At 44.8% G+C, this 27,992-nt stretch overlaps 1 protein-coding gene and 1 pseudogene across 1 annotated transcript in view; one reads left to right on the top strand and one right to left on the bottom strand.

Moving 5' to 3' along the window:
- IL11 (interleukin 11) overlaps window positions 1-27,992 on the bottom strand; it is a 145,328-nt gene that overhangs the window by 59,317 nt on the left and 58,019 nt on the right. The gene's annotated exons all lie outside the window — the stretch shown is intronic.
- On the top strand, window positions 1,209-20,671 carry LOC138651543 (amine oxidase [flavin-containing] B-like; annotated as a pseudogene).

Genomic DNA, 27,992 nt, shown 5'->3' with positions numbered 1-27,992 from the left:
TCAAAGCAAGAAACAATTTGCAATTATTTTTGAAATTCAGGAACTTAGATCTATCCCCAAAAAACAAATCAGGAATTGGAATCCTAGGCTCTGACATCGGATTCTGAACCACAAAATCTTGAATGTTTTGTACCCTCGCAGTGAGATTATCCATCCAAGAGGACAGACCTTGAATGTCCATGTCTACACCTGTGTCCTGAACCACCCAGAGGTAAAGGGGAAAAAAGAGACAAAACACACTGCAAAGAAAAAAAAATGGTCTCAGAACTTCTCTTATCCCTCTATTGAGATGCATTAATACTTTGGGCCAGCTGTACTGTTATGACCTGGTGGTTAGGACAATAATGGACCTGGTGGTTAAGAGCACCCGGAAAAACCGGATAGTTACAATAACACAGGACAAGCTCTGGGAAGTGGGAACTCTGCTGACCGCAATCCCTAATCCTATCACACACACTAGAAATAGCCGTGGATAGCTCCTAACGCTCCCTATGCAACTCGTCACAGCCTCAGAACTAGCTAGCCCTAAATATAGAAAGATAAAGCCTACCTTGCCTCAGAGAAATTCCCCAAAGGAAAAGGCAGCCCCCCACATATATTGACTGTGAGTTAAGATGAAAATCACAAACACAGAGATGAAATAGATTTAGCAAAGAGAGGCCCGACTTACTGAACAGACAGAGGATAGGAAAGGTCACTTTGCGGTCAGCACAAAAACCTACAAAAAGCCACGCAGAGTGTGCAGGAAGAAAAAAACCTTCCGCACCGACTCACGGTGCGGAGGCGCCACTCTGCATCCCATAGCTTCCAGCAAGCAAGACAAAATTCACAATAGCAAGCTGGACAGAAAAATAGCAAACAAGAAAATAGCAAGAGGAACTTAGCTTCTGCTGGAGTAAACAGGTAACCAGAACGATCCAGGAGCGAACTAGACCAATACTGGAACATTGACAGCTGGCATGGGGCAATGATCTAAGTGGAGTTAAATAGAGCAGCCAGCTAACGAATTAACCTTGCCACCTGTGGAAGGAAACTCAGAAACAGCGGCTCCACCCACAGCCACCAGAGGAAGTCCATGGACAGAACCAGCCGAAGTACCATTCATGACCACAGGAGGGAGCTTGACAACAGAATTCACAACAGCCTACCCTGCCAGCCAGAGAGCCTGCCTGCCAGCAGAGAGCCTGTCTGCCAGCCAGCCATCAGCCATGTCTTCTTCTGGGAGCCCTCCCCCGCATCGGCAGCGCACTGAGGTAAATATATTTTTTTATTGATTTTTTTTTCTCTCTCTCTCTCTCTCTGTGTCTATATATATTAATGTATTTATTAATCTTGCATTTTTGCAGGAAGCCGCTGCTGCTTTAGCAGAAGAGGTGCTTCCAGAAGAAGACCGAAGGGGTGGAGAGAGACCTGGAGTGGGATCGCAATTGGTATTATTCTTTCATGCATCGCGGAACCACAACCTCACAATACACCCAACACATAAAAGCAAAAGATCCTTACAGAAAGAACAATGCACACAACACATAAAACAGATCATTACAGACATCACACAACATATACAGAATGATAATTATAGATATCAGAATGCACACAACACATAAAAAGCCTACCTAAAAGTGCATAATTTTTATGATATTTTTCTTCCAGTGTTCGGATTCTGGTGCTCGATCCAGAGGTCCTCTGAGTGGCTCCCAGGGTCGTCAGCGTGAGAGTGCGGGCAGCAGCATTTTTTTTTGTTTATGTTGTTTTGAATCTAATTTAATTTTTTTTGTCCTTTTTTAACTGGCTTCACAGCGTGCTCCTGATTCGGATGGTCAGGAGGTCGGGATAAATATTGACCTCCTCATCAATCTGATCAGAGACAGGGAGCTGCTGTGGAACATGGGTGACCGCCGCCATGCTGATGTCATAGTGACCCGTCGACTCTGGGAGCAAGTCTGCCAACAGCTGGTAGACAACTGGGAGGACCTCGATGTTCGGGCCCAGAATCAAGCACGTAAGTATACACAGTTCAGTTATGTTGATGGATTCAAAGTATTGTATCCTAACCAATTTGTGTTTCTCCTTTTTTTTACAGGCAAGAGGATTGTCAAGCGGTGGTTGGTCGATTAGGGATCGCTTTGAGAAGGAGTTCAACAAAGAGATGTGGGCCCCGAGTGGTTCTGGAGGACGCAGGAGCAGATACAAATATGCCCAAGCCCTGTCGTTCCTGAGGTCAACGATGGTGAGCCGAAGGTAAATATTACCCACCACATTTAATAACCAATGTTTTACATGTCTGACCCTTTTTTGGCTGTTTCAGCCAGGGCCATGCAATATCAGTATATTAATTATATTTTTTTTCTCTTTGTTCCACAGCACCGTCGGGAGCCTGCAGCTGAGTTGAACCCTTCTGGGGTGATCCCTCAGGAGTCTGCCACCGAGGGACACTTCGACAGTCCTGGCCCCTCTGCACCTTCCCACACATCTGATCCCTCGGTACCATCCACCAGCGCTGGAGTATCCTGGCCGGCTCCATTGCATGAATCTGCTGGTGAGGATATATCTTTTCCTGTACCCCATCCCTCTGCTGCTGCACCTCTAGTACACCTGTGACTTCGGGGCGGCAGCGGCAGAGAGGTCAGGTACAGAGCTATGCGCCCGAGTTCTTACACCTGAATGCATCCTTCTAGAACTGTCTCAAAGTTTTGTCCGAGCAACTAGCTGCAGGTTTTAATTTAATAACTAAAAGCATTCTCGAGTTGCATACACTTCTGCTATGGATGCATTCAGAGGCAAGTCAGTCACCGAACCACACTTTTTTCCGGTCGGTACGCATGGATAAGCTATCTCCTGATCAGCATATGCAAGTAATGGAATCATGCCACTCTGCTCTAGCACTCGTGACCTCCCAAGTCACCACACCTGCCCCCCTCCTGCACCTGCCCCCCTTCAGCCACTGTCCCTCACTACAGCCACTACCATCCTCCTGACCCGTACCAGCATCCTGCCCATGCCCAGTCCCAGAAACCTCACCATTACCAACATTGTGCCCGTGCCCCATCCCACCATCCTGACCAGTACCAGCATCCCGCCCGTGCCCAGCCCCACCATCCAGGCCAGTACCAGCATCCCGCCGATGCCCCGTCACACCAACCTGACCAGTACGAACACGCCCCCATACCAGTTCCCAACATCTTCCGCGCCTCCTCTCCCTGCCCACTACCACCAGTCTCCTTCACCCGTCTTGTCAGTAACCCAACCCTCTTCTCCACCCATCACCTCTTCTGCCTCACAATCCATCAGCTACACCCCTCCATCATACCAAATTCCTAATCCAACTACCAGTTTCCTGTCCACCCGTTCACTTGCTTTCTCCACCCCTTCACCGCTACCTACTGATCCTTCACCACCAATACATTCCTCTCTCCACACTCCCACTGTCGAAGTGTCCCAATCTGATAACCCCTCCAGCAATATCTCCACCCTGACTTATTCAAACTTATAAAAGTTTATTTTTGTTATGCCAAAAAATGAGTAATAAAATTGTTTTGTTTAAACCAAATTTGTATTTTATTTATAAGGTATAGTTAAATAAGTTGGGTTAAACAAGGTTTATTGGTTAGACGTAAAATAATTTGGGTACAACCCAAACAGGTACACAATTGGGGAAAAGAAGGTAAAATACTTTGGGTACAACCCAAACAGGTACACAACTTGGGTAAAAGAAGGTAAAATACTTTGGGTACAACCCAAACAGGTACACATCTTGGGTAAAAGAAGGTAAAATATTTTGGGTACAACACCAACCGGTAAACAAATTTGGTAATTAAAGGTTAAATTCTTAGGTAGAAACACAAAGCGGTACACAACTTGGGTACTATATGGAAAAATAAGGTTACAAGGTCCAAGACCAATTGTTCAAACTCTCTCATCCTGCTAGTCTATTCTTCCTTCAGGTGAAATAAAATATTCTGCGAATTGGTGCTTCATTCGGGAAACTGCCACAGAACTTCTATACGTAATGTTGTTATAATCAGCCAAGGTGGTTTCTTCAGACTGGTCTTCAATGGAAATCTGTTCCGTGCATATCACATAATTGTGCAGGACAACACAGGCTTTCACCACCTCATCAACAGTGTCAGTCTTCTAGTTTATAGCTGTCAGTAGAACTCTCCATTTGGCGGTCAAAATCCCAAAAGCGCACTCCACCGTTCTCCGTGCGCGTGTGAGGCGGTAGTTAAAAATTCTTTTAGTTTGCGTTAATCCACTGCTGGAGTAGGGTTTCAGTAGGCGTTCCGATAGTTGGAACGCTTCATCCCCAACACAAACAAAAGGCATTGGTGGCCCGGAGATTTGAGGCAGTGGTCTTGGGGGGAGGGGGAGAATGAAAGGTGTATCCAAACAAATGACGCCCCATTGCAGACAGTTTGAAAACTTGGGAATCATTTGAGCGGCCATATGCCCCAATATCCACCGCTATAAATTTGTACTCCGCATCGGGGATGGCAATCAGCACAATGATGAAGTATTTTTTATCGTTGAAATATTCCGAGCCACAACAGCCAGTTTCACAATGCAGATATGTTTCCCGTCCACTGTGTCCAAGCAATTGGGAAACTGACACACTTGCTGGAATTTCTTGGCTACTTCCAACCAACTCTCCATTGTGGGATGTGGTATAAATTCACTGTGCAAAAGAGTCCCACAGTGCACGGCAAGTGTGCTTGACAATTCCAGAGATGGTGGAAATCTCAAGTCTGAACTGGAAATGGAGTGACGAAAGGGATTCTCCAGTTGCAAGGAATCTGTGAATAAAAGCATGGCAAAAATTACTACAAAATCACAGCTATAACATTACAGTTATAAAGGCAGTAGGAGATACTATAAAAAACATCACTAAAAAGTATTCTAAAAAAAACACCAGCAAAAACATTAAAGTGTGCTACAGGAGTACATACAATAAAAATGGCTTACCGAAGAGTGACCATCCAATGCTCCGCCGGTAAAATAGAGAATCGGCAATACGTATCACTCCTTCGGATTAGATGTCCAATTCGGTCCACCAATAGATCAAAGTTCTCTGCTTTCATCTGCACATGAGAACAATTTCTCTGGGTCTCCTCGTAGCTCCATGTACAGTGTAGAAAACACCCCACGTGTCATTCTCTGTGCAGTGATGGGGTGGATCCGCAAACGCATGATGCGTTGTCTCTCTCGCTTCTTCTCCAGAACAATTGTTTTCAAGCGATTCGCCTCCACAATGAAATCCACGTTGTTCTTTAGAATATTCGCAATAATGACATCCATCTTGCTCTCCAAACACTTGTTCCTCTCCAACCTGTCACAGATGGGTTGTAGGAACACTGTATATATAGTTTTCAGGAGGCCAATCATATTTTGGAGCCTCCCAGGGGTGTTTTTAAAAACCGGATCCGTCAAAAACCGGATGAAAAACCGGAAAAAACGGATGCAAACCAGAAGGAATGGATCCGTTTTTTTTAATGCCAGATCCGATGGTCAGATCCAGCGAAGAACCAGATCCGTTCCTTCCGGTTTTCTCAAATTACACCGGATCTGGCGCTGCGGCGCGACGCCGGAATCGGCAAGGCGTCAAGAACCTGATGTGTGAAAGTAGCCTTCGATAGAAAATACTCAAAAGTGACACCATTCTAAAAACTGCACCCCTCAAGGTGCACAAAACTACATTCAAAAAGTTTATTAACCCTTCTGGTCCTTCACAGGAATTTTTGGAATATTTTTTAAAAAATGAACATTTAACTTTTTTTCACAAAAAAATTAATTCAGATCCAAATTTTCTTTTTCTTTCCAAGAGAAATTGCACCCCAAAAGATATTGTGCAATTTGTCCTGAGTACGCTGATACTCCATATGTAAGGGGGAACCACTGTTTTGGCGAATAGCAGAGCTCGGAAGGGAAGGAGCGCCGTTTGACTTTTTCAATGCAAAATTACATGGAATTGAGATCTTACGCCATTTCGCATTTGGAGAGCCCCTGATGTTCCTAAACAGTGTAAACCCCCCACAAGTGACACTATTTTGGAACCTAGACCACCAAGAAATTTATCTAGATGTGTGGCGAGAACTTTGAACCCCCAAGGGCTTCACAGAAGTTTATAACATAGAGCTGTAAAATTAAAAAAATCATATTTTTTCCAAAAAATGATCTTTTCACCCAAAATTTTAATTTTTCCAAGGGTAACAGGACCCCAAAAGTTATTGTGCAATTTGTCATGAGTACGCTGATACCCCATATGTGTGGGTAAACCACTGTATGGATGCATGGCAGAGCTCAGAACGAAAGAAGCGCCTTTTGACATTTCAATGCTGGAATTCAGATCAGACGCCATGTTGCGTTTGGAGAGCCCCTGATGTGCCTAAACAGTGGAAACACCCCACAAATGACACCATTTTGGAAACTAGACCCCCAGGGAACTTATCTAGAAGTGTGGTGAGAACTTTGAACCCCCAGGCGTTTCACTAAAGTTTATAGTGCCCGGGCGTGAAAATAAAAAAATATTTTTTCCACAAACATGATATTTTAGTCCCCAAGTTTTTATTTTCCCAAGAGTAACAAGAGAAATTTGACCACAAAAGTTGTTGTGCAATTTGTCCTGAGTACATTGATACCCCATATGTGGGAGAAAACTACTGTATGGGCAGACGTCGGGGCTCCGAAGAGAAGTAGTGACTTTTTGGAATGCAGACTTTGATGGAATGGTCTGCGGGCCCCATGTCGCGTTTGGAGAGCCCGCAAACAGTGGAAACCCTAAACAGTGGGAACCCCCCACAAGTGACCATAGTTTGGAAACTACACCCCCCCCCAAGGAACTTATCTAGATGTGTGGTGAGAACTTTTAACCCCAAGGTGTTTCACTAAAGTTTATAGCACGTGGGTGTGAAAATAAAAAAAAATCATATTTTTCCACAAACATGATATTTTTGTCCCCAATTTCGTATTTTCCCAATGGTAACAGGATAAATTGGATCCCAAAAGTTGTTGTGCAATTTGTCCTGAGTACGATGATACCCCATACATGTGGGCAAACCACTGTTTGGATGCATGGCAGAGCTCCAAAGGGAAGGAGCACCTTTTGACTTTTTCAACGCAGAATTGGCTGGAATTGAGATCAGACGCCATGTCGCGTTTGAAGAGCCCCTGATGTGCCTAAACAGTGGAAACCCCCCAATTCTAACTCCAACCCTAACCCAAACACACCCTTAACCTTAATCCTAACTCTAACCCTAATCCCAACCGTAACCGTAATCCTAATTTTAGCCCCAACCCTAACCCTAATGGGAAAATGGAAAAAAATATATATTTTTTAATTTTATTATTTTTCCCTAACTAAGGGAGTGAGGGGGGGGGGGTTTGATTTACTATTTATAGCAGGTTTTTATGTTTCGCAGCTGTCACACACTAAAAGATGCTTTTTATTGCAAAACATAGTTTTTGCATCACCACATTTTGACAGCTATAATTTTTCCATATTTTATTTTGGCCCACAGAGTTACGTGAGGTCTGTTTTTTGTGGAACGAGTTGATGTTTTTATTGGTACCATTTTCTGGCACATGAAATTTTTTGATGCTTTTTATTCCAATTTTTGTGAGACAAAGCGTACAAAAATTAGCAATTCATTAATTTCGTTTGGGGGGCATTTATACTGTTTCTCATGTGGTAAAATTGATAAGGCAGCTTTATTCTTCGGGTCAGTACGATGACACCGATACCTCATTTATATATTTTTTTATGTTTTGTCGCTTTTATACAATAAAATTTATTTTATATAAAAAAATTATTATTTTTGCATTGCTTTATTCTGACAGCTATAACTTTTATATTTTTCTGGTGATGGAGCTATATGGCAGCTTGTTCTTTGGGGGACACGATGACGTTTCCAGCGCTCCCACGTTTATTTATATCCGTCTTTTTGATCGCGTGTTATTCCACTTTTTGTTCTGCGGTATGATGATAAAGCATTGTTTTTTGCCTTGTTTTTTTTAATGGTGTTCACTAAAGGGGTTAACTAGTGGGATAGATTTATAGGTCGGTTTGTTACGGACGCGGCAATACTGAATATATGTACTTTTATTGTTTAGATTTTTTTATTCAAATATTAATTTATTGATGGAATAAATATTGTTTTTCTTCTTATTATTTTTTACTACTTTTTAAAATATTTTTACAATTATTAAAAATATATTTTTATAATTCATTTTTAGTTTTACACTGTTTCCCACTATGGGACACTCATTTTGTGCAGGCTGATAGCTTCTATAGCAGGGGTGGGCAATTAATTTTGCCATGGGGCCACATGAGAAATTTGGATGGTTTTAGAGGGCCGGACTAATATAATTAACTAATTTTTACCCAATACTGTAGTATACATATGCTATATTTTCATGAACAAACAGTATGTTAAACAATGCAGAGATTGTCCAGGCCCCATAATGTCCAGATTTCATTAGTGCCCCCATAATGTCCAGATTTCATTAGTGCCCCAATAATGTCCAGATTTCATTAGTGCAGATAATAACCCAGTGCACAAGTATAGAGGAGCAGATAATAACCCAGAGCACAAGTACAGAGGAGCAGATAACCCAGAGCACAAGTACAGAGGAGCAGATAATAACCCAGTGCACAAGTACTGAGGAGCAGATAATAACCCAGAGCACAAGTACTGAGGAGCAGATAATAACCCAGAGCACAAGTACAGAGGAGCAGATAATAACCCAGTGCACAAGTACCGAGGAGCAGATAATAACCCAGAGCACAAGTACTGAGGAGCAGATAACCCAGAGCACAAGTACAGAGGAGCAGATAACCCAGAGCACAAGTACTGAGGAGCAGATAACCCAGAGCACAAGTACAGAGGAGCAGATAATAACCCAGTGCACAAGTACTGAGGAGCAGATAATAACCCAGAGCACAAGTACTGAGGAGCAGATAATAACCCAGAGCACAAGTACAGAGGAGCAGATAATAACCCAGTGCACAAGTACTGAGGAGCAGATAATAACCCAGAGCACAAGTACTGAGGAGCAGATAACCCAGAGCACAAGTACAGAGGAGCAGATAACCCAGAGCACAAGTACTGAGGAGCAGATAATAACCCAGAGCACAAGTACTGAGGAGCAGATAATAACCCAGAGCACAAGTACTGAGGAGCAGATAATAACCCAGAGCACAAGTACTGAGGAGCAGATAATAACCCAGAGCACAAGTACTGAGGAGCAGATAATAACCCAGAGCACAAGTACTGAGGAGCAGATAACCCAGAGCACAAGTACAGAGGAGCAGATAACCCAGAGCACAAGTACAGAGGAGCAGATAACTCAGAGCACAAGTACTGAGGAGCAGATAACCCAGAGCCCAAGTACAGCGGAGCAGATGACCCAGTGCGCAAGTACTGAGGAGCAGATAACCCAGAGCCCTTACCACCGACCACCGGCACCGTCCGACTCCACAAGTGACCTCAGTACAGCGCTGCAGTGCCACACAGAACACCGGCGTCCGGCGCAACGGAGCAGAGCAGCAGCATGTGTCATGCTGAGGGACGTCACCTGCTGCTGGCGCTTCCCTGATGCGGAAGTGCCAGCGGCGGTCAGCGCCTCTCAGCGGACAGGAGTTTGAATGCAGGGCGCACAGGCGCAGGCGTGGCTGAAGGGAAGGGGAGCCGAGCGGTGCCAGGGGCGGCGGGCGGCAAGGGAAGGGGAGCCGAGCGGTGCCTCGGGCGGCGGGCCGTTTACAACCGTCAGGCGGGCCGGATGCGGCCCGCGGGCCGCATCTTGCCCAGGTCTGTTCTATAGGATGCAGATCTGCATGCTATAGAAGCTGTAAGAGCTGCAGGTTCTATACACTGACACTGAGAGACTTCCTGACATGCACTGCGCATGACAGGAAGTCTCTCATGTCTGGAGACCCGGATGTCGTCATGACAACATCGGGTCTCCATGACAGAGATCAGGTGTGTTCCAGGGGTTAAAGTGCCGGGAGCGGTCCGTGACCACTCCTGGCACTTAGTGCCGGGTGTCAGCTGTGAAAATCAGCTGACACCCGGCCGCGATCACCCCCGTGTTCGCAGCCGATCGCTTAGACATACTATTCTGTCCATGGGAATTAGGGCCCAGGTCACATGGATGAAATAGTACATCTGATGGCAGAAAAGGTTTAAAGGGAGCCTGCCATCATGAAAATATAGTACAATCTGCAGGCACCATGTTATAGAGCAGAAGCTGAGAAGATAGATAAAGCAGATAGATGAAGCTGCAACCCATAATGAGGTCCTGGTTATGGGGGACTTTAACTACCCGGATATTAACTGGGAAACAGAAACCTGTGAAACCCATAAAGGCAACAGGTTTCTGCTAATAACCAAGAAAAATTATCTTTCACAATTGGTGCAGAATCCAACCAGAGGAGCAGCACTTTTAGACCTAATACTATCTAATAGACCTGACAGAATAACAAATCTGCAGGTGGTTGGGCATTTAGGAAATAGCGACCACAATATTGTGCAGTTTCACCTGTCTTTCACTAGGGGGACTTGTCAGGGAGTCACAAAAACATTGAACTTTAGGAAGGCAAAGTTTGAACAGCTTAGAGATGCCCTTAATCTGGTAGACTGGGACAATATCCTCAGAAATGAGAATACAGATAATAAATGGGAAATGTTTAAGAACATCCTAAATAGGCAGTGTAAGCGGTTTATACCTTGTGGGAATAAAAGGACTAGAAATAGGAAAAACCCAATGTGGCTAAACAAAGAAGTAAGGCAGGCAATTAACAGTAAAAAGAAAGCATTTGCACTACTAAAGCAGGATGGCACCACTGAAGCTCTAAAAAACTATAGGGAGAAAAATACTTTATCTAAAAAACTAATTAAAGCTGCCAAAAAGGAAACAGAGAAGCACATTGCTAAGGAGAGTAAAACTAATCCCAAACTGTTCTTCAACTATATCAATAGTAAAAGAATAAAAACTGAAAATGTAGGCCCCTTAAAAAATAGTGAGGAAAGAATGGTTGTAGATGACGAGGAAAAAGCTAACATATTAAACACCTTCTTCTCCACGGTATTCACGGTGGAAAATGAAATGCTAGGTGAAATCCCAAGAAACAATGAAAACCCTATATTAAGGGTCACCAATCTAACCCAAGAAGAGGTGCGAAACCGGCTAAATAAGATTAAAATAGATAAATCTCCAGGTCCGGATGGCATACACCCACGAGTACTAAGAGAACTAAGTAATGTAATAGATAAACCATTATTTCTTATTTTTAGTGACTCTATAGCGACAGGGTCTGTTCCGCAGGACTGGCGCATAGCAAATGTGGTGCCAATATTCAAAAAGGGCTCTAAAAGTGAACCTGGAAATTATAGGCCAGTAAGTCTAACCTCTATTGTTGGTAAAATATTTGAAGGGTTTCTGAGGGATGTTATTCTGGATTATCTCAATGAGAATAACTGTTTAACTCCATATCAGCATGGGTTTATGAGAAATCGCTCCTGTCAAACCAATCTAATCAGTTTTTATGAAGAGGTAAGCTATAGACTGGACCACGGTGAGTCATTGGACGTGGTATATCTCGATTTTTCCAAAGCGTTTGATACCGTGCCGCACAAGAGGTTGGTACACAAAATGAGAATGCTTGGTCTGGGGGAAAATGTGTGTAAATGGGTTAGTAACTGGCTTAGTGATAGAAAGCAGAGGGTGGTTATAAATGGTATAGTCTCTAACTGGGTCGCTGTGACCAGTGGGGTACCGCAGGGGTCAGTATTGGGACCTGTTCTCTTCAACATATTCATTAATGATCTGGTAGAAGGTTTACACAGTAAAATATCGATATTTGCAGATGATACAAAACTATGTAAAGCAGTTAATACAAGAGAAGATAGTATTCTGCTACAGATGGATCTGGATAAGTTGGAAACTTGGGCTGAAAGGTGGCAGATGAGGTTTAACAATGATAAATGTAAGGTTATACACATGGGAAGAGGGAATCAATATCACCATTACACACTGAACGGGAAACCACTGGGTAAATCTGACAGGGAGAAGGACTTGGGGATCCTAGTTAATGATAAACTTACCTGGAGCAGCCAGTGCCAGGCAGCAGCTGCCAAGGCAAACAGGATCATGGGGTGCATTAAAAGAGGTCTGGATACACATGATGAGAGCATTATACTGCCTCTGTACAAATCCCTAGTTAGACCGCACATGGAGTACTGTGTCCAGTTTTGGGCACCGGTGCTCAGGAAGGATATAATGGAACTAGAGAGAGTACAAAGGAGGGCAACAAAATTAATAAAGGGGATGGGAGAACTACAATACCCAGATAGATTAGCGAAATTAGGATTATTTAGTCTAGAAAAAAGACGACTGAGGGGCGATCTAATAACCATGTATAAGTATATAAGGGGACAATACAAATATCTCGCTGAGGATCTGTTTATACCAAGGAAGGTGACGGGCACAAGGGGGCATTCTTTGCGTCTGGAGGAGAGAAGGTTTTTCCACCAACATAGAAGAGGATTCTTTACTGTTAGGGCAGTGAGAATCTGGAATTGCTTGCCTGAGGAGGTGGTGATGGCGAACTCAGTCGAGGGGTTCAAGAGAGGCCTGGATGTCTTCCTGGAGCAGAACAATATTGTATCATACAATTATTAGGTTCTGTAGAAGGACGTAGATCTGGGGATTTATTATGATGGAATATAGGCTGAACTGGATGGACAAATGTCTTTTTTCGGCCTTACTAACTATGTTACTATGTTACTATGTAAGATTGATGTGTAGTTTTGTGAAAAAAAGATTCAGTATAATTTGTTTTCATCATTTAATCCTCTGCTCTTTCTGGAATTTTCGGCCCAGTGGGTGGTACTATCAGTGACTAACATATCTCTGCATGCATATAAACAGAAAGCTGTCAGTCACTGAAAGTACCCCACACTCAGGGCCGCCATCAGGGCATTACTGTCCTTACTACTGTATGGGGCCCGGTCAGCAGCTGTACACAGAGGGGCCCGCAGATCCGGGGCCCCACTGTTGTGCTTCTACTGATCGGGCCCCATCATGCACTAAAATACTGTGCACTGCGGCGCACACATCAGCGCTGGGGCCCGGGAGCCTTTTTGAAGCTGTGCACGGCCGTCTAACCTAGTCGGCTGCGCAGCTCCTGCTCGGCTGTAGCTAGAATGTATGAGCTCCCGGCAGGTCCTGACTACAGCCCATACATTCTAGCCGTCTCAGTAGTGAATGTACTAGAATGTAGGGGCTCCTGTCAGGTCCTCTCAGCAGCCCATACATTCTAGCTGCTGCTTCACTGCTGAAAACACTAGACGCCCCGGGAACGACTGAGGTAAGTATAAAAAACATTTTTGTTTTTTTAATTGGGGGAGGTGGGGGGGGAGTGAGACTGCAGATAATGGAGTGTGTTTGAGGGGGTACTGCACATGATTTAATGATAGGGGGCTGCAGATGATGAAATGATAGGTGGCTGCAGATGATGAAGTGTGTTTGAGGGGGCACTGCAAATGATGAAATGATAGGGGGCTGCAGATGATGAAATGATAGGGGGCTGCAGATGATGAAGTGTGTTTGAGGGGGCACTGCGCATGATGAAATGATAGGGGGCTGCAGATGATGAAGTGTGTTTGAGGGGGCACTGCGCATGATGAAATGATAGGGGGCTGCAGATGATGAAATGATAGGGGGCTGCATATGATGAAGTGTGTTTGAGGGGGCACTGCGCAGGATGAAATGATAGGGGGCTGCAGATGATGAAGTGTGTTTGAGGGGGTACTGCACATGATGAATGATAGGGGGCTGCAGATGATGAAGTGTGTTTGAGGGGGTACTGCACATGATGAAATGATAGGGTGCTGCAAATGATGAAGTAAGGGGGACTGCAGATGAAGTGAAGGGAGATAGGGGACTGCAAATGATGAAGTGGGGGTGATGGGGACTGCAAATGAAGATGTGGGGATGATGGGGACTACAAATGATGAAGTGGGGGTGATGTCAACTGCAAATGATGATGTTGAGGTGATGGGGATTGCAAATGATGATGGGGACTGCAAATGATGCAGGGGTGATGGGGACTGGAAATGAGGTGGGGGTGATGGGGATTACAAATGATGATGTGGGAGTGATGGAGACTGCAGATGATGAATTGTGTTTGAGGGGGTACTGCACATGATGAAATGATAGGGGGCTGCAAATGATGAAGTAAGGGGGACTGCAGATGAAAAGAAGGGGGATAGGGGACTAAATGATGAAGTAAGGTGGACTTCAAATGATGAAGTGGTGGTGATGGTGACTGCACATCAAGTGAGTGTGAGGGACAGGAGACGGCAATTGAATTGAAGGTGGGGGTGTGGAGAGCAAATGGTGTATTGAAGGTGGGGGAGAGAAAATAATGGAATTTTGAGGGTGGGGAAGAGCAGTTGATAATGAATAGAGAGTGGGAGAGAGAGAGAAGACATGACAATGAATTGAGGCAGAAGGGGCATGTAACTATAATGAATCGGGGTAAGGGTTAGAGTGGGAGGTGCATAGTGGGGTCGTTGAGGATAAAGTGACTGGTAATAAATTGGGGGAAAGAGTACAGGTGCTAATTAATTTATATATTAAATAGGGAAAGTGGTTATGTACAGATAGTTGGCGCACAGTGGCGGATTATAATTTATATTTGGAATGGTGGGCTGCATAATAACCAATTATATATTAATGGTGGGTGAACGTCTGTATTCAGATGTGTAGGAGAAAGGGAAAAAGTGGGGAATGTGCTCTGGAAGCGGTGCTCTAGATAACTGTGTTATTTTATGCAGAGACGAGTCCTGGCTGAAAGAAGTGATGGCGGTCTACGCTGGATTAAAAAGAAACGCAAAGATGAAGGACTTCAGCTAGAGACGTCACTGGTGAGTCAGTGTGTTACCTGTACACTGAGACCATACACTGTATACTGTATACAGAGCTCCTGTGTATAATGTCACTAGTGATCACTGTATTACATGTACACTGTACCATATATACAGAGCTCCTGTGTATAATGTCACTGGTGATTCCTGTATTACCTGTACACTGACACTATATATAGAGCTCCTGTGTATAATGGCACCTGTGACCACTGTATTACCTGTACACAGGCACTGCATACTAAGTACAGATCTCCTATGTATAATGGCAATTATGGTGATAGTATTTTTTTTTAATGATCAGTATTGTACTATTCAGTCACAATGTGGTGGTAATATGTTGTCTAGTCATGGTGTGGCTGTATTTTTTCCTTGTATGTAATAATAATAATAATTTTATTTAATATAATAATTTTATTTATATAGTGCCAACATATTCCGCAGCGCTTTACAAATCATAGAGGGGACTTGTACAGACAATAGACATTACAGCATAACAGAAATCACAGTTCAAAATAGATACCAAGAGGAATGAGGGCCCTGCTCGCAAGCTTACAAACTATGAGGAAAAGGGGAGACACGAGAGGTGGATGGTAACAATTGCTTTAGTTATTCGGACCAGCCATAGTGTAAGGCTCAGGTGTTCATGTAAAGCTGCATGAACCAGTTAACTGCCTAAGTATGTAGCAGTATGTGCTATTATTTGGTCACTATTTGGTGGTAATATGTGGTCTGGTCATGGTGTGGTGGTATTTGTTCCTTGTATATGCTTTTATTCGATCACTGTTGTGGTAATATATGGTCTGTATATGCTGCAGTGGTATTTGTCCCTTGTATGTGATATTGTTCGGTCACTGTGGTGGTAATATGTGGTCTGTACATGGTGTGCCTCTATTTGTTCCTTGTAGATAGTATTATAAGTCACTATGTGGTGATAATATGGTGTCTGGTCATGGTGTTGTGGTATTTGTTCCTTGTATGTCGTATTATTAGTCATTTGAAAAATTGAAAAATAAATAAAAATATACCTAAATTGTATTGCATATTTTAACAAATGTTTAATAAGTTAGAGTAGAGTAGGGCCCAGCCAAAAGAGTCTACCTTGTCGTTGTGGCAGATTAAAAAAACCTTTTGGCCAAAACAAAATCTGCTGTCTATGTGTGTGACCTGGGGATGAGAACTGTTAATGTGTGATTGGTGAGAAGTGGAGTTTTTCCAAGAGACAGCTGTGGGGCTGTGTACAGTTCGAGGGGTGGAGGCGGGGCTGTGTACAGTTCGAGGGGTGGAGGCGGGGCTGGGGTGTTGCCTGGGCGGAGTCTTAAGGGGGCCCCCAAAATGTTGCCAGTATGGGGCCCCGAAACTCCTAGTGGCAGCCCTGCCCACACTGGACCAAGAATTCCAGAAAGAGTAGAGGATTAAATTAAGAAAACACTGGTTAGGCCTGGGTCACACTGCCATAGGTCCTCTCATGTGAGAGAATTGGGCCATTTATACAAATAACACTTCACTCAAACTCTGTCAGAGTGTGATCCGAGTGTCATTGCACTGTGCTCCAATTCTTTTACCTGAGACAATTGCAGCACAGGTGCATAGGGGAAAGAGATAGTAATTTCTCCATCTCCTCCATTGCCAGCTTCTGCCATAATTAGATTGCTGTCGAATGACATCCGAGAGCAGTCCGATGTTTCACATGCACCCATAAACTTGTATGGGTGTTCGTGATCCGATTGGAGGCACTTGCTGCAATTGTTCTCGCATACCGAATCATCATGAGAAAATAATTGCTGATCTGCACTGCCCACAATATAACATTGGTCCCAGTGCTGTCTGATAAAACATTGGATAGCACGCAGCCATGTTCTATGGCAGTGTGAGCAAGCCCTCATACTGAATCATTTCTCACAAACCTATATATCCTGCAGATTGGACAGCATTGGACAGCATTTTCATGGTGACAGGTTGCCTTTAATTGAGATAATAAGCTTTTTATATTTCCTGTGCACCAAGAACATATATGCCTAAAAAAACACAAAAACTAGTCTGATGAGTCCGCGATCACTGGAAGCAGTGCTAGTAAGTTCCCTGTATTAAAAGATGGCGCTATAAAGTTCAAGTCCTCTTTTTCTCTGAAGAGGCAATTTGCATATCAAATTTCACAGAGGAGCATTGCATGGTGAATAAGCCTCCTTACCATGACATGCCAGAGCCGGTATGTTACTCTCCACAAGGAGAAGCATTACCCTTTAAGCCTCAGTCCAGAGCCTCTCGCCTAGCTAAATCAATTCTCATACTTTGCACTGACAAGGGCCAATAGTCCGAAACACCGTGTCTGCAAATTGAGATTCTGATTTGGCTTTTATACTAAGTCATATTGCAAGGCTCCATAAAGGGTTGTTTGTGACTTGTAGGATTACTGCTTCCAACAGGTGGTGCTATAGAGTTGAAGTCCTTTTTATCTCTGAGGAGGCAATTTGCATATTGTATTAAACAGAAATCATATTATGACTTCATAGAACCAATGACTTGTGCTGAGTCACAATACTGCACCCACAGACGTCTCTAGGTCCTTAGCACACCTCTGTACTATGGTTCACCTTCCATGAAGGCAGACTGCATGACTCCTCTAGTGAGCAGCATGGGGCCCAGAGCAGCTATTCCTACTTCCTGACATAGACACAGGATTTTTCTACAGCTGCAGCTAAGGGGGGCCATTAAGGAAAGCTAGATACAAACAGATTTTTACAACTCTTATTTAGTTATATAGTAGCTATATGAATCCATATGCACTAAGCTTTCTCTAGTGACAGCTGGTAAAACCAAAAAATTAACAATGTAAAGAGAGACAAGAAGCTTATTAGACTTATGCCAAAATGTTTAGAAAAGTGACAGAAAACTATGTCAGGTTCAACCATGACATACTAACAGACATGAAAGGGGTTGCAACATTTCAGAAAACTTTATGCCAAATGCTGAGTTAGCTATAAAACAAAACAAACTTAGTATTACTTTTGCTCCACCGATCCAGCGCTGGCTTTTCGCATCTGTCCTGGTTTCTGCTTGTTTGGCTGCAGCGGTCATGTCCCCTATCAGACACAAGCTACTGAGCACAATGATTAGAAGCAGCGTGGTCGACATGACGTCATCGTTGTAGCCAAACTACAGAGACAGGAGCAGCAGTGTAGATTCAAAACTGGATGCGGGGAAGGTAAGTAATTAGAAATTATCTAATTTTTTTAAAATCAAAATTATTCAAAACCTAATTTAGCAGCAAATAAATTCACTGCAAATCCCAGGTGCTACAATCATCTTTAAAAGATGTTTGATGTTAGTAGTACTTGAAGGTCTCCTAGGACTGTATCCAAGCCTCTTCAATCTGTTTTAACCCAAACACAGGCTTAATAATGTCAGAATGACCTCACTATAGAAGCAGACAGGGCCACCATCAGGGCATTAGTACTCTTACTTGTGTAAGGGGCCCGGTGATCAGAGGTAAGGAGGGAGGGCCCGGACTGATTAAGACACGCAGGCAGCATGTCTTACACACTTCAGGCACCACTTCTTTTCTTCCTGATAACCGGGCCCCTTTCCTGCTGGTCTGGAGGCATTATGAGGTGACTGCATCCCTCCTGTCTGATGTGGCCGCACTCACTGCAGCAGACGCGATGCACAAGGACCAGAGGCGTAGTTAGGGTTTTGGCTCAGGGGTGCAAAGCTTCTGAGTGGGCCCCTAACCAGGTAACCTTTATTACAACTCGGTGACACGCCCTAATACTGGAGGAGAACCTCAGCAGACGACCGCGCTGTTACTGATCTGACAGCAGGCGCTAGGCAGTGATGTCATTGCGCTCGCTGTCAGTGTCAGCGACGTCAGACGCCGACACTGACAAGGGTATGATGTGAGAGGGAGCGCAGTGCTCTTTCTCCCATCAATGCAATCAGCTGTATTGGCTAAACGCCACTACAGCTGATCTTCCGATGACGGCAAGGGGGTGGGGGGGGAGCACTGCTGGCATCGGGCCCTCCGCCTGCTCAGGGGCCCCATAGCGGCTGGGCGGCAGAGCAGGGAGATCGATTCTCCCTGCTCTGCCGCAGAATACAGGTGCAGTAGCATAGCTCCAGGTGGGCCCCCTCAGCGCACCAGCCCCCCTTCCCGATAGCTACGCTACTGATTAGTGATGTGTCGTTCCTGAACGAGCCTATACAAAGAGCCGGTTCCCTGCTGTGAATGAAAGGAGTTGGCTCTGCAGTGTGAGTGAGCAGACTCCTTTTTTTTTTCCTTTCTTGGCTGGAGCCTGCAGCTTATCAGACTGTGATTCATATGGGAGGAGCAGTGAGGAGAGAAGTAGCTGTGGACTGTTTGTGAGTACTGGAGAAATGGTGCAGACAAGCACAGGACAGGATGGATGGGAAAAGAAAAAAAAAGGCTTCCTATTGTTAACCCTTAAGTGCCCCCAGACTGCAAGCATTAGTGTTACGCCATGCTTCAGTGCTGGAGTCAGGATCTGAGTTACCTTAGTCCCAAATAAAGATATAGTTTACTGGCTTCATCCATGGCATATACTGTATATAGTGTGTATAGGCGGAGGGACTCAGCACATTGTTCACACCTGAGCCGTCCACACCACAGCAGAGGCAGGAGATCAGCGCCATCTTCTTGGAGCTCACAGTGTGCTGTGAGCTCCAGCTTCCCAGGATAATCGCAGGAGCCCTGCGGTTACAGGAGGAGAAGAAGGAAGAGACCATAGACAGGAGGGAGAGAAAGGACTCAGCAGTGGAGCCATGAAGAGAGGAAGTTTGTCGGAGGTGCTGGGCAGGTTAGTGAGAAGCTAATGGAGCTTCTGAAGGATCGAGTTAAATTACAGAGCCCAGTGGTCAGGCTTGATCAGACTGGGGAAACTGTCATTGTGGAAACCTTAAACCATGAAGTCTATCATGCACGGTACGTTATAAGTGCTATACCACCAGTTTTAACTACAAAGATTCATTTTAGCCCTGATTTGCCACCTATTAGAAATCAGTTAATTCAGAGGCTTCCAATGGGATCCGTAATAAAGACCATGATGTATTACAAAGAAGCATTTTGGAGAAAACTAGATTACTGTGGAGCTATGTTTATTGATGATGAAAACTCTCCAGTTGAGATCACATTAGATGATACAAAGCCAGATGGTTCATCCCCAGCAATTATGGGTTTTATTTTATCAAGAAGATCATCTGCCCTTACAAATCTTACTAAGGAGGAGAGAAAGAAAAGAATTTCTGAGTACTATGCCAAAGTAATAGGCACTGACAAAGCATTACATCCTGTACATTACGAGGAGAAGAACTGGTGTGAGGAACAATATTCTGGAGGCTGCTACACCGCCTACTTCCCACCAGGAGTCATGACACAATATGGAAGTGTCATTCGGCAGCCCGTTGGGAGTCTTTACTTTGCTGGAACAGAAACTGCTACTCAGTGGAGCGGGTACATGGAGCAGTTCAAGCTGGGGAGAGAGCAGCCAGAGAGTTAATGTGCAAAATGGGACTCATAGCGGAAAATGAAATATGGTTGCCTGAACCAGAATCTGTGGATGTTCCTGCTCTTCCGTTTGAAAGATCATTCCTGGAAAGAAATCTGCCATCACCTCAGGGATTAGTTAGGTTCGTTGGCTGCTCTGTGTTCATTGCTTCAGCAGCTGGTCTTGGGCTCTTTGCATACAAGAAAGGGTTTATCCCTCGTGGTTAATCAGTTCACAACACTGGTCTTGTTTTCCCACATGATGACGATCCCAAATAAAGATATAGTTTACTGGCCTCATCCATGGCATATACTGTATATAGTGTGTATAGGCGGAGGGACGCAGCACATTGTTTGGTATCATAGTATTAGTCAGGACTGATGTGGATTCAAGACAGGAACATACAGGGAGGAGGATGGACGGTGTCACTTGTTGCTGCTGAGGGTAGGATAATCTATATATATAATTGTCTAAGGGTTTTTCCGTCTGTCTGTCTGTCTGTCTTTCTGTCTGTCTGTCCCGGAAATCCCGCGTCTCTGATTGGTCGAGGCCGCCAGGCGACGGGCACAGCATGGGGCACGGGCACAGCATGGCGACGATGATGTCATAAAGGTTGCCTCGACCAATCAGCGACGGGCACAGTCTGCAGCGAATTCGCCTCGACCAATCAGCGACGGGCACAGTATCGATGTAGGTGTCATAATGGTTGCCATGGCGACGATGATGTCATAAAGGTTGCCTCGACCAATCAGCGACGGGCACAGTCTGCCGCGAATTCTGGAATCATCATTGTCCATATACTACGGGGACATGCATATTCTAGAATACCCGATGCGTTAGAATCGGGCCACAATCTAGTAAGTAATAAAAGTGTTTTTAGGCAGAGCCTGTGGTGAGATCTAGTACAGCTCCAATCATTATATAGAGTTATGCTGGTTTCACACTTGCATATTTCACAATCTGTGTGACAATGGATGCACACGGATCCGTTTACGTCTCCATTGCCTTTCAGTGGTGACAGATGGGACCTGCATGTGCATCCAGTTGTCACCGTTTTTCCACGGATCCGTGTGTCAGCATATTTTACCAGACGCACAAAAACGCAACTTGTTGCAGTTTTGTGTCGTCTGAAAAACACGCAGGGACATGGACACGCATGGACCCGTGGCTACACGTCTGGAATTACCATGGAGCACGGATCCAGGACACGCATGGATCCATATGATTCAGTGTGCAGGGATCCGTTATGCGGAACTGAGCATGCTGGGAAGCAAGGGACGTGCTGTATGGGAAAGTGATGAAACTGTATGGGAGCAGGATGCGTTATAGTGTGCTAATGTTAATAAAATGCATTGGGAGCCTGTATATAGCATGGTGGCCCCTGGTTAGTGGCCGCACGGGTGGGTCTGCTTTGACACTAGCGCTTTGGTATGGTGTGTTGTGATGTGTAGCAATCCTGATGCATCCCGATCCTGATGCATCCCTACATTTAACATAGGGACGCATGGACCTGCGTTTGCATCAGGACGTATCAGGATCAGTATACGTCAGGATTTTGCATGTGCTCTCAAAACGCAGCTTGTTGCGAATTTTGGGTGTTAAAAAAATCTGCAGATATCCTGGTACGTGGCAGCGAATCCAAAACAAATATGATTGTCAATGTGGACGCCCCCGTATCAAGATGCCTGCGTCCAATCTGCATGTGGATGTCATACTGCGCAGGCTCGGAGCCCCATTTTTTTTCTTTCACTTTCTCCAGTCTCTCCCCTCTCCTCTCTCCTCTGCCCCAAAAGTCAGATTTTGACATTTCCAACCAAATCCTGATCACGATGCAGTTCCGTGCGTTTGCTTCCGTTTGCAGAAAAAATACGGATGCAGATAAATTGTGTCCAAGAGGGAATGACTACAGCAATGTACAAAAACTGCCACATATTAGAAAGTAATACGTTAACTACAACCGAGTAGCAGAGGGGCCTGTTCACAAGAGCGAACAATCTGGGGAAACAGCAATGCTGAAAACACCGTCTGTACTGCTTCACTAGATACTTATCCAGGTCTATAATGCGGCTCTCACTGTACAGGCAAAGACCTGGAACAATGACAGTGGAAAACGCAGAGCCGAATGAACCGGATCACGAAAAAGAGCCGGACTGCCCATCACTACTACTGACAAGGACCTCTGCACTTGCTCTGTGCAGAGCTCGGTGCCGCCTCCAGCACTGGCTCCGCCTCTGTCTTCTCTCACCCTCACTTCCTCCTGAACATGGCAGCAGCAACAAGAGATTGGAGCTAGGAAAGGTCAGCAATTCTGTGATGCTGCCTCCTAGTGGCTCCAGAACTAGGGCTTCTCACTGGGCTGCAGGAGGGACCCCCACCCACCTATTCCTGTGGGAACAACCTGCCAGCCCTGCACTAGACTAGCACAAATGCTAGTGAGGAAGTGCAGAACAAGTCTCCCTGTACTCACATCACCTGCTGCAGTCGGGACCAGAGGAGGGAGAGGGGGTGAAAAAGTGTCTGCCATGGAAGAGGAAGCAGCCGCTCATAGTCTTCTGCTGTGTTATGGATTCTTCCTACTGACGTGTGCCCTGGCTGTCTGCTGTCCTGGGATGATGGGGCAGATGGTGAAGGCCCTCAGCATAGGTAAGTATAAATAATAGTGTGCACAGTATTTACCGTATGGGAAGAAACATACTGGAAATAGGAGGAAATGTGGCTAAATAGAGCTGTAAGGGGCACAATAAGTGACAAAAAGAAAGCATTTAGAGAATTAAAGGAAGTAGGTAGTGATGAGGCATTAAATAAATACAAAAAATTAAATAAATTCTGTAAAAAGCAAATCAAGGCAGCAAAGATTGAGACAGAGAGACTCATTGCCAGAGAGAGTAAAAATAATCCTAAAATATTCTTTAACTACATAAATAGTAAGAAACTAAAAAATGATAGTGTTGGCCCCCTTAAAAATAGTCTGGGTGAAATGGTGGATGAGGATGAGGAAAAAGCCAATATGCTAAATGACTTTTTTTCATCAGTATTTACACAAGAAAATTCCATGGCAGACAAAATGACTAGTGATAAAAATTCCCCATTAAGCATAATAACAGACGCGGGTTCTTTACTGTAAGAGCAGTGAGACTATGGAACTCTCTGCCGTATGATGTTGTAATCAGTGATTCATTACTTAAATTTAAGAGGGGACTGGATACCTTTCTGGAAAAGTATAATGTTACAGGTTATATATACTAGATTCCTTGATAGGGCGTTGATCCAGGGAACTAGTCTGATTGCCGTATTTGGAGTCGGGAAGGATTTTTTTTCCCCAAAGTGGAGCTTACTATTTGCCACATGTTTTTTTTTGCCTTCCTCTGGATCAACATGTTAGGGCATGTTAGGTTAGGCTATGGGTTGAACTAGATGGACTTATAGTCTTCCTTCAACCTTAATAACTATGACTAATAACTATGTCTATGATAGTATGTAATATGTAGTGTACAGTACACGTATTTTCTTATTTGTAAATGAGTGTGTCTGGCTATACTGCAGATTAACCTTCTATATTTGATAGTGTATCTGTCGTGTATGTTATATGTAATGTATAGTGTGTGTATATACTGTATGTAGATAAATATATATATATAATGATCCTTGTTTATGTAATAGTGTAAGTTATATGTAATGTATAGTGTGTGACGAGGCTGAAGTTGGTTTCTTATTCGTTCAGTTTCTTATTCGGAGCTGAAGTTGGTTTCTTATTTGTCAGTTTCTTATTCGGCAACTTTTTCTTTTCTGTTTTTTATAGGTTTAACAACAAAAAATAAGCATCACAATAATAAAAGACAATGCAGTGAGGTGCCCTAATGTGAATACACTTAAAATGAGCTACAAAAACAATAAAACTGGCACAAAAATGGGCATCAAAATGGGCACCAAAGAGCGCTGAAGAAAGGGTTAAATGCCTTTGGGCCACTGATCTCACATGCAGACATATAGAACAGGGCGCCCCACATCAAAACCAGTTATCTCCAGGCTGGCCCAAATGGGTTCTGGGCCTCAGTACTGGCATCAAAGTGGGCAGACAGTCAATTTTGGCCATTTGAATAAGTAATGGATGTTTTTAAGGAGTTTAATGACATTGGGCCCCTGATCTGACACTTATAATACACAGTGATGTCCTGAATCAAACCCAGGTCCCTCCAGCCTGGCCCAAATAGATTCTGGGCACTAGAACTGGCATCAAAGTGGGCAAACAGCCCATTTTCACAAATTTGAATAAGTAACTGATGATTTTAAGGAGTTAAATGCATTTGGGCCACAGATCTGACACTTAAAACACACAGATATTGATGCCCTGCAACAAATCCAGTCCCTCCAGCCTGGCCCAAATGGGTTTTGGGCACTAGAACTGGCATTAAACTGGGCAAGCGGACCATTTTCACAGATTTGAATAAGTGATGTTTTTAAGGGGTTAAAGGGAACCTATCAACTAAAAATGTCATCTAAGAGAGTGTGAGCTATACATTCCCCAACTACTTGTGAAACCCCCCCGACTCCCCATGAATCCCCCATAAGAACCTTTTATAATTCTCCCGCGCTGTATGGAAATATCCTCAGTCCGGTCCAGTGGGCGTTAGGTTCTGGCCCCTCTCCCCACCCCAAATCGGCGTGCTGTACGCATTCCATTCTGTGAATAGAGTGGTTCCCATACAGGTCCCACGCATGCGCCTTCAAATTGCCTCCTGCGCAGTGTGCTTTGCCCACCTGCGAGCAAAGCCAAAAAGCATTAGTGCGCATGCTCCGGAAGTACTATGTCCCTGAAGTCTTTCGCTGTGTTCCGGGACGTAGTTTACAAATGCATGCGCACTAATGCTTTTCGGCTTTGCCCACAGTTGGGCAAAGCATACTGCGCACGCGCAGGAGGCAATTTGAAGGCGCACGTGCGGGACCTGTACGCGAACCGCTCTATTCACAGAACGGAATGCGTACAGCACACCAATTTCAGGTAGGGAGAGGGGCCAGAACCAACGCCCATCGGACCGAACCAAGGATATTTCCATTACAGCGCGGAATAATTATAAAAGGTTCTAATGGGGGATTCATGGGGAGTCAGGGGGTTTCACAAGTAGTTGGGGAATGTATAGCTCACACTCTATTAGATGATATTTTTAGTTGATAGGCAAAAAAAAACTGGTGACAGGTTCCCTTTAACCCCTTAAAAGCATCACTTATTCAATTGTGTGAAAATGGGCCGTTTGCCCACGTTAATGCCAGTTCTGGTGCCCAAAACCCATTTGGGTCAGGCTGGAGGGACCTGGGTTTGATGCAGGGCATCACTGTGTGTGACAATCTGACTGCACTCAGATGTCATCCGAGTGCAGTCCTATTGTGACCGTGAGGACGGAAGAAACGAACAGAGAGTGGACCCTCTGGGTCACGGCACTGAAGCTCCAACGGGCGAGCGAACCTGGGAGACCAACCCCTATAGAGGGATCGTGAGGAGCAGGCCCGAGGTGTCAGATACCGCAACTGCTGGAAACCAAGAGGGACGGCTCAGAAGAGTTAGCGAGAGAAAACGGACTACAGAGAAATCCAGCAAAAAGGCAAGACAGAGAAATAAGGACGAGTCAGATACGGGGCCAGAAGCTTGCATGGAATGCACACGAAAATCAGGCGTCGCTGGTAGGGAGGAGACGCTAGATATACCTGATGCCTAAATCTGATTGGAAGGCAAGGACTGCTGGGAGAGGGCAAAAAAGAGTTAATTTAAACAAGGAGTCTGCGCCCATGCCCTATGAATGGAGCAGAGACTGACCGAGAGAATGCAGGAAGAGGAGCACCATGCTGAAGCCCCCTAGTGGCAGAAGAAGGAAACAGAGAACCAGGAAGACGTCTGGAGTGAGGAGGAGCCGGCTGCACAGGAAGCTTGGGAACAGCAGCGACCGCAATGGAGGGAAGGATAGCGACACGAGAAGAGCGGCGAGGAGGAAGAGAGGCGACGGACATTGCAGCAGAACCCGCAGCGGGAATGGGTGCGAGCGAAGAGGAGCCAGTGCGACGCCTGGACAGGTAAGAAGAAGCGGCAGTTGTAACACTGTGTATTTTAAGTGTCACATAAGTGGCCCAAAGGCATTTAACAACTTAAAAACATCAGTTACTTATTCAAATGTGTGAAAATGGGCCGTTTGCACACTTTGATGCCAGTTCTGGTGCCCAGAAGCCATTTGGGCCAGGCTGGAGGTACTTGGGTTTGATGCAGGGCATCACTATCTGTGTATTTTAAAGGGAACCTGTCACCCCCAAAATCGATGGTGAGGTAAGCTCACCGTCATCAGGGGCTTATCTACAGCATTCTGTAATGCTGTAGATAAGCCGCCGATGTTACTTGAAAGAGGAGAAAAAGACCTTAGATTATACTCACCCAGGGGTGGTCCCGCTCCGGTGGACGCCTCAGGTCCGGTACAGCGCCTCCCATCTTCATTCCATGATGTCCTCTTCTTGTCTTCACGCCGCAGCTCCGGCGCAGGCGTACTTTGTCTGCCCTGTTGAGGGCAGAGCAAAGTACTGCAGTGCAAAGGCGCTGGGCCTCTCTGACCTTTCCCGGCGCCTGCACACTGCAGTAATTTGCTCTGCCGTCAGCAGGGCAGACAAAGTACACCTGCGCCAGAGCTGCGGCGTGAAGACCAGAAGAGGACGTCATGGAATGAAGATAGCAGGCGCCGGAGCGGACCTGAGACGCCCATTTGACCGGACCTCAGCGGGACCGCCCCTGGGTGAGTATAATCTAACCTCTTTTTCTCCTCTTTCAGGTAATATCGGGGGCTTATCTACAGCATTAAAGAATGCCCCCTGACGAAGGCTCCGCCGAAACGCGCGTCGGGGTGATGTGGTGACCGCTGGCTCTCTCCCGCTCTCCTGTTTTGCTGGTGCGGACGTTTGGGCCCTTTTCGATTAAGGTATATTTCAATATGTCATTACTACTCTGCCCATGTCTGTATCACAGCCATTATTACTGACCGACATAGGTCCTCATGCTTGTTATGCACAAGGGTAACGGAGCTGTTGATTTTACATATCTATACAACGTATTGTGCTATTTGTTTATTTTGTATATGTGATTACCAGCCACGGTTTCACCCATCCCGTTTCTTGTTGTTTTTGTGCATTGTGGTCTCACCCACTTTTTTCTGGTTTTTATATAAACATGACTGTATTTAATAAAGTTATAGATTTTTACACTATATCTTTGGCCTTCTTGATCATCTTTTGTCCTCTTTGGGTTTTGCTTGTTGTTCGATGATTGGCCCCTCATAAGTCCTATTCTTAAGTGACTATACGATATACTATTTAGTATCTATATTCAGGTTCTATATAATGTCACTTTTTCTGTTGTTGGTATTTACTTAAGCATTAAAGAATGCTGTAGATAAGCTCCTGATGATGGTGAGCTTACCTCATCATCGATTTTGGGGGTGACAAGTTCCCTTTAAGTATCAGATCAGTGGCTCAAAGGCATTTAACTCCTTAAAAACATCAGTTACTTATTCAAATCTGTGAAAATGGGCTGTTTGCCATTTGG

The sequence above is a fragment of the Ranitomeya imitator genome, chromosome 10 (genome assembly GCF_032444005.1).
Source record: "Ranitomeya imitator isolate aRanImi1 chromosome 10, aRanImi1.pri, whole genome shotgun sequence".
In the NCBI taxonomy this organism is placed as follows: domain Eukaryota; kingdom Metazoa; phylum Chordata; class Amphibia; order Anura; family Dendrobatidae; genus Ranitomeya; species Ranitomeya imitator.
Note: the sequence above shows the minus strand (reverse complement) of the source record. Positions and strands in the feature narration are given on the sequence as shown.